This window comes from Henckelia pumila, chromosome 4, assembly GCF_033568475.1.
Source record: "Henckelia pumila isolate YLH828 chromosome 4, ASM3356847v2, whole genome shotgun sequence".
NCBI lineage: Eukaryota > Viridiplantae > Streptophyta > Magnoliopsida > Lamiales > Gesneriaceae > Henckelia > Henckelia pumila.
Window position 1 is genome coordinate 60,322,765 of NC_133123.1, and position 8,373 is coordinate 60,331,137.

Below are 8,373 nucleotides of genomic sequence, written 5' to 3' on the forward strand. Positions count from 1 at the left end.
ATTTATAGACACGGAACGGAACGTTCGTTCCTCATCGTTGCATCCGTTCGTACGACGAACGTTGCTTCCGTCCTACTTCGTTGCTTCCGATGTCCTATAAAGTGCGTAAGCAATGACGCATTCTGATGGCACAAACGTTGCGTCCGATCCCCGGACGTTGCGTCCGTTCCTCCTGACCCTCCGAACCATTTCTGATCATTCTGGGTCTATTTTTGAACTCCGCTAATCCATTAGAAGTCCGCTTAATCATGTTTAATCTAAACTAACATGATTTGTTGGATTAAATAACAATTATTCACTAATTCTGGGTATGGGCTTCTACATTCTCCCCCACTTAAGATATTTCGTCCTCGAAATCAGATCTTAAGTACTGAAAGAAAACAACATGCAGAAACATTCTTTATTCAAATGCAGCATTTATAGAGTTCAAAACTGAATACATCTCGAAAATGAAATCAAAATAACTCAGGATGTTCTGAACGTATCCTGCTCTCAAGTTCCCAAGTGGCTTCTTCAGTGCCTCGACACTGCCACTGAACTAAAACCAGAGGAATGACTTTATTTCGCAAAACCTTATCCTTATGATCCAGGATACGAATAGGTCTCTCAACGTAGGTCAAATCCGTATCCACCTGAACTTCAGACGGCTGCAGAATATGAGACTGATCCACCACATACCGTCGCAATAAAGATACATGGAACACGTCGTGAATACTGGACAGATACGGTGGCAAGGCTAGCCGATACGCTAAATCTCCAATGCTCTCCAAAATCTCAAACGGATCGAAAAATCTGGGAGACAAATTGACCTTAAGGGCAAATCTGAGAATCCTGTGGAAAGGTGAAACTCTCAAAAACACTTTCTCCCAAACATCAAACTGCAAAGGTCTACGCTTGCTATTAGCATAGCTGGTCTGACGATCCTGTGCAGTCTTAATCCGTTTCTTGATCTGATCAACAACATCTGCTGTTTGCTGAACTAACTCCGGTCCTTCAGCCTGTCTCTCCCCCACTTCTTCCCATAAGAGTGGAGTACGACAACGTCACCCGTCCAACGCCTCAAAAGGTGTCATCCCAATGCTAGTATGATAGCTATTGTTGTACGCGAACTCAATTAATGGCAAATGATCCTGCCAGGCTGAACCAAAGTCCATAGTGCAAGCTCGAAGCATATCCTCCAAAGTACGGATAGTACGCTCTGATTGTCCATCTGTCTCCGGATGATAGGCAGTACTCAAACTGATAGTTGTGCCCATCGCACGGTGAACACTCCCCCAGAATCTAGAAGTAAACCTGGGGTCTCGATCGCTGACAATGCTCACAGGCACGCCATGAAGTCGAACGATCTCCTGAATGTACAATTAAGCCATACGATCCACAGATTACTCTCGGCTATAGGCAATAAAATGCGCTGACTTGGTGACTCGGTCCACCACAACCCCGATAGCATCACAATTCCTCAAGGATACCGGAAAATAGGTCACAAAATCCATCGTGATAAGCTCCCATTTCCACTCAGGAATAGGCAGACTGTGAAGCAAACCTCCAGGTCGTCGGTGTTCTGCCTTGACCTGCTGACAGACCAAGCATTTCGAAACATACTGATACACACTGTGTTTCATCCCCTTCCACAAAAACCGAGTACGTAGATCCTTGTACATCTTGTTGCTCCCCGGATGAATACTCAACTTAGTGCGATGTGCCTGAGACAAGATCTCCTCTCGCAATTCTTCATCCTCCGGAATCACAAGCCTTCCAGACAAACACAGAAATCCATCTGACTGATAGTGAAATCCAGACGTACTACCCTCGTTGGCTAGATGAGCCAAACACTGGGTCTTTGAATCAGACATCTGAGCATCCCAAATCCATGAATACAAAGTTGGCTCAGATAGTATCACAAAAATCTGGATACTCTGCATACCTTTATTGTGCTTGAAGGTATACCCTGAAGAACAACACTCTCCGATCGCACAAGACATCGAACAAGTCTGAAGTGCGGATAGTCGCACCTTGCGACTCAAGGCATCAGCGGTGAGATTAGCAGCTTCCGGATGGTACTTAATCTCACAATCATAGTCCTTAAGCAAGTCCATCCAACGCCTCTGCCTCATGTTCAACTCCGCCTGAGTGAACAAATACTTGAGATTTTTGTGGTCGGTGAAGATCTCAAAATTCTCTCCATACAGATAATGACGCCAGATCTTCAAAGCGAACACAATGGCTGCCAACTCCAAATCATGAACTGGATAATTGTCTTCGTGCAACTTCAACTGTCTAGAAGCGTATGCGATCACATGCCCATTCTGAGTCAGGACACAACCAACCCCTGAAGAGAAGCATCTGTGTAAACAACATACCCTCCAGATCCTGACGGTAATACTAACACCGGTGCAGAAGTCAACCGTCGTTGAAGCTCACAAAAATTCTCCTCACACTCTGAGGACCACTCGAAATCAACACCCTTGCGGGTAAGCTGCGTCAATGGTCGAGCTAGCTGTGAGAAGTTCAAAATTAAGCGACGATAATATCCTGCTAGACCCAGAAAACTACGGATCTCAGAAACCGTCGTCGGACGCGACCAATTAAGCACAGCCTCAATCTTGCTCGGATCAACAAAAATCCCCTCCCTGGATATGATATGGCCAAGAAAGACCACTCGATCCATCCAGAACTCACACTTGCTCAGTTTGGTTTACAACTGCTCATCCCGAAGAGTCTGCAGTACCAACCGAAAGTGAGAAACATGCTCGTCCGCATTACGCGAATACACCAGGATGTCGTCAATGAAGACCATGACAAACTTGTCCAAATACTCTCTGAAGACAGGGTTCATCAGATCCATAAATATAGCTGGCACGTTAGTCAATCCAAATGGCATCACTATAAACTCGTAATGCCCATAGCGAGTACGGAATGCAGTCTTGGCTATGTCCTGATCTCGGACTCTCATCTGATGATACCCTGATCTCAAGTCAATATTGGAGTAAACCGAAGTACCCTGCAGCTGATCAAACAAGTCATCAATAAGAGGAAAAAGATACTTGTTCTTCACAGTAACCCGATTCAGCTGTCGATAGTCAATGCACAACCGCATAGACCCATCCTTCTTCTTCACAAAAAGAACAGGAGCTCCCCAAGGAGATACACTAGGACGAATGTACCCCTTGTCCAAAAGATCCTGTAACTGGTTCTTCAACTCTCGCATCTCTGATGGAGCCAGAAAATACGGTGCTCGAAAAATAGGCGAATTACCCGGCATCAACTCTATGCCAAACTCGACTTCTCTAGCAGGAGGAAAACCCGGAATCTCATCTGGAAATACATCTGGGAATTCATCCACAACAGGAATACTCTCTATCCCAACGCTCTCAGCGGACAAATCAACTGCATAGATGAGATAACCTTCCCCGCCAGACTATAGAGCTCGACAAGCTCTCAAAGCTGATACCAAGGGCATCGGGGGTCGCGCTCCCTCACCATAGAAAAACCAGCTATCACTCCCATCCGGATGAAAGCGTACTAATCTCTGATAGCAGTCCACTGAAGCTTGATAGGTAGTCAGCATGTCAATCCCCAGAATACAATCGAAATCATCCATCGAAAGAACCATGAGATTCGCTATCAGAATGTTCCCTTGGAACTCTAAAGGGAAACCTATCACTAGACGCTTAACCAAAGAAGATTGGCCCGTCGGAGTAGAAACAGAAACTACTACGTCTAGTGCAATGCATGGTAACTTATGCCTCTTAACAAAACGTGCAGAAATGAAGGAATGAGATGCACCAGTGTCAATGAGTACAGGATCAGGTATACCATATAACAGAAATGTACATGCGATGACCTTCTCATTCTCATCCATTGTCTGATCATGCCTCAAGGCAAACACCTGGCCAGAAGACCGCGGCTTCAAGTGAGAACTCCCAGCATACTGTTGCGACCTCTGCTGAATGGTAGCCTGAGAACCCAATCCTGTACCAGAACCAGAACCACCTCCCCCAGCTAATGGACAATCCCTCCGGAGATGACCAACCTCTCCACAACGGAAACATGCTCCAAAAGCTCTACGACATTTGTCTGACGGATGGTTCTTCCCACAATGTTCGCACTTCTCCTTCTTCCCAAAACGAACAATGCCACCGAAACCAGAGGAAGAAGAAGTAGATCCGGACTTCTTGAAAGATTGAGCACGGGGACCCAAAGAACTCGCAGGCCTAGACTGAGAGAAAGACCTGTTACGTCGAACGTTATCCTCCGCCTGGTGACAACGGCTCACCAAACACTTGTAGGTCATATCATCACCGACCGCCACACGGTCATGAATCTCCGGGTTAAGACCCTGAAGGAACAGATTATACTTCATCTCAGAGCTGTCAGCAATCTCGGGGCAATAGGACAACAGATCAAAGAACTTCTGCTGATACTCGTCAATCGTCATAGATCCCTGACGCAAACTCAGTAACTCACCCGCCTTTGCCTGAAGGAGTGCAGGAGGAAAGTACAGCTTTTGAAAAGCTGTGTGGAACTCGGACCAAGTGGCAACTCCTCTCGCCGCAACGAAGGGTGTAGAAGTGAATCTCCACCACTTCCGGGCTCGCCCATCCAGAAGATAACCAAGAGTCTCCATATTCTGATCCTCAGTACAGTGAAATGTCTGAAAAGTTGTCTCCATATGATCTAGCCAGTTCTCTGCATCCTCCGAAGACTCGCCACAAACCAAGGGCTTAGGACCCATCTGTAAGAATCGGCGCACACTGAAACGCTGATCATCATGGCGACGATGATGGCGTTCTCTATGACGCTCCCGATCGGCATCGCCCCAACGTCCACCAATACTGTCATCGCAATATGCCATCTACAAAATTACCTCACGGTTACCTTATACAGAATCTAAATCCCAAGAATACTATGCATGCTCTGATACCATAAATGTAGTGACCCTTACTGAGATCACCTACTAATCAGAACTTAGGCATGCAATTAACTTAATAAAATAATAAACCAGAATTAAACTTCGGAAGCCATAAATAATAATACAATCCCAAGAAAAGGAATCTGCAAATACCCAAATAGTTATACAACTCGAATCGAACGCTGTATCAACCCAATACAAAATAAATCCCTAGGCGAAGCTCCAGCTGGCCATCCACTGCCTATCCCCTCGTGGATCCACTCGCCACATCCAATCGCAAACCTGCCCTATGGAATAGGGTGTCCAGAAACACAGAGTACGAGACGTGAGCATAAAACACTCAACACGAGAGTATGAGTATACATGAATGAAAGTGTACCGTCTACTGACTAGAGGTCAAGAATCAGATAACAAAGACAGACCGGGCACTGGTATGTAGCACGCTGTGCCATCGCTTCAGGAGGTGGCTCACATACAGATAACCAGTGGATACTCCGGACCCAAATCGATGGAAGTCCATCCACTAACAGGATAGGGTAGAACCCTACTAACAGACATCTCAAAAGAGATAGCTCAAGATGCAAATGTATGCAGCATATAATCATGTCATATAAATCATGCAGTCACATACTACATGCATACTCAGTCAGGATATCTCGAATAGTACTTTCGTACCTCAAAATACTAGGCAAGCTCTACCAGCTCTAGGTCCATGCCTATAGTCCGCACTACATTGCCAAATGATACTAATATCATTATAGTGCTCTAAAAGCCTTAACTAGGATATTGCATACTCCTAAATATTTTTAGGAATCAAAAGCTATACCTGCGTCTGTCGTCAGCCCGTTGTTGTCGCTTGCCTCAAAACTAGGCCACAGTTTCGTTACGACGCCTGGATCGCTATGCCACTCCGGATTCCCAATGGGACCCCTAGAATGCCCTAGATCTAAGCTGTAAGATCAAGGAATCGAGAGAAGAGAGGTAAAAGGTGCATCTAAAACTGAATCTTGGCACCTCTATTTATAGACACGGAACGGAATGTCCGTTCTTCATCATTGCGTCCGTTCATCCGACAAATGTTGCTTCCATTCTCCTTCGTTGCTTCCGAAGTCCCATCAAGCGCGTAAGCAATGACACATTCTGATGGCACGAACGTTGCGTCCGATCCCCCGACGTTGCGTCCGTTCCTCCTGACCTTCCGGACCATTTCTGATCATTCTGGGTCTATTTTTGAACTCCTCTAATCCATTAGAAGTCCCCTTAATCATGTTTAATCTAAACTAGCATGATTTGTTGGATTAAATAACAATTATTCACTAAATCTTGGTACGGGCTACTACAGCAAAAATTCCTTCAATTATCAGAGTTGATATCCCGGTTTTAAATACATGCATTGCGTTCTTTTGCATTTTGAATTGATTTGTCATTATTCAGGTCGTTGTTTATTACTTGAAATTATATGGCTTGCTGTTGTTATATCACGTCGTGATATACTAGATGATATTGCATGTTTGTCTCTTTTACTGGGAATATCATTATCATCGGTTTATCCGGTTGTTGTCTTGTCTTTGTATGTGTGCTTGGCAACAGGTGGGGCAGGACCAAGTCAGAGGCAGCATGACTAGATTGGGATTGTGATGATAGAAGTGAGGACTTGGTTTAGAGTCATTTGTATTTCGAACTCGTTGTATCATGTTCTATATTTGAATTATAGAACATAGAGTTGTTGTATGTTCTACCTTCCGAATAGTTGATCAGCCTTAGAACTATCATGTACTGTATTATGTGAGTTGTACTGGATTGCATGTTGTTGTAATATGTATTTGTATGTCTCGGCATGTTCTTGAATTGATTGGAGTTGGAAGTTCGAATTAGAGCAGTTCTGGTTTTTGGTTCAGAACAGGGCTCGCTCGAGCGGAGGTTGGTTACTGCTCGAGCAAGGAGTATTTCGTTTTGAGGCAGAACTTGTCTCGCTCGAGCGGCACTTTATTCCCGATCGAACGAGAGCCTCGCAGGATTTTGGGCAGAACTTTGCCCTCTCGAGCGGAGTTCCTTACCGGTCGAGCGAGGCCCTTTTAAATTTTTTTTTGGTCTATTAGCCTTGACTTGTTGTGGATGCTTGTTAGTTTATTTCTTGTCTAGATGATTAGGACCGAGGTCCTCAAATATTTTTTGTAGTGTCTCTTCGAGTTCCTAGGTGGCTTCCCTTTCAGAATGATTATACCATTGTACTTTGACGTAGGGGATGGTTCGTCGCCTCAACACCCGGTCCATTGTATCCACAATTTGGATAGAAACCTCTTCATACCTAAGTTCCTTATTCAGATTCCCTTAGATTAAGAGGGGTTCAATTTCAAGGACATGACTAGGGTCCGAGATGTACTTCCTCAGCTGCGAAACATGAAAAACATTGTGGATCCTTGACATGTCTGGTGGTAACGCTATCCTGTAGGCGAGTGTCCCTACTTTATTCAAAATATTGAATGGTGTGACATACCTAGGGTTCAATTTTCCCGTTTTACCGAACTGGACTACTCTTTTAATGGTGGAGATCTTTACATAGGACTTTTTTCCTACCTCAAATTCCAACGGTCGCTTTTTCATGTCAGCCCAACTCTTTTGTCGATTTTGGGCAGCTTTGTGCCTCTCCCTGATGACAACTACTTTTTCCACCATCTATTGGATAAGTTCAGGTCTAATGATTGCTTTATCTACTATTTCATCACAGTACAAGGGTGAATAAAACTTTCTCCCATATAGGGACTCGTACAATGCCATTCCAATACTTGTAGGTGCTCACTCAATTTACCACTGGAATGTAGGGCACAAGCCCTCATCATGTGTAGTTGCCCGTAACAAAAATCAGTGATTAAGTAATTAATCATAATTACTTGGGAAGGGTTCGGAAGCTCCGAAGGCAGGATCGGAAGCTCTAAACAGGATCGGAAGCTCCGATCGAATTACGTCAGGCATGACGTGTGGCAGGATCGGAAGTTCCGATCACCTCTATCCGAAGTCAACCAGTGAGATTTTGACACGTGACAGATAAGTGAGATCGGAAGCTCCGATGTCAGGATCAGACGTTCCGATCGAGGAATGGAGGTTCCGATCGTCGTCTATAAATAGGGGGTGACGAGCTCACATTTGAGTGCACCAATTCCTCTATTCTCTCTCAATTCCTTAGCCTTCTAACTCAGATCTAGGGAATTCTAGGCGTCCCGTGGGGAATCCGGAAGTGGCATAGCGATCCAGGCGTCGTAGCGGAGCTGTGGCCTTGTTTTGAGGCACTTGACATCAAAGGGCTAACGACGGACAAAGGTATAGCTTTTGCTTACTATAAATATTTAGGAGTATGCAATAGCTTAGTTAAGGCTTTTAAAGCACTATAATGATAGTAGTATCATTTGGCAGTGCAGAGTAGAATATAGGCGTGGACCTAGAGTTGGTAGAGCTTGCACTGA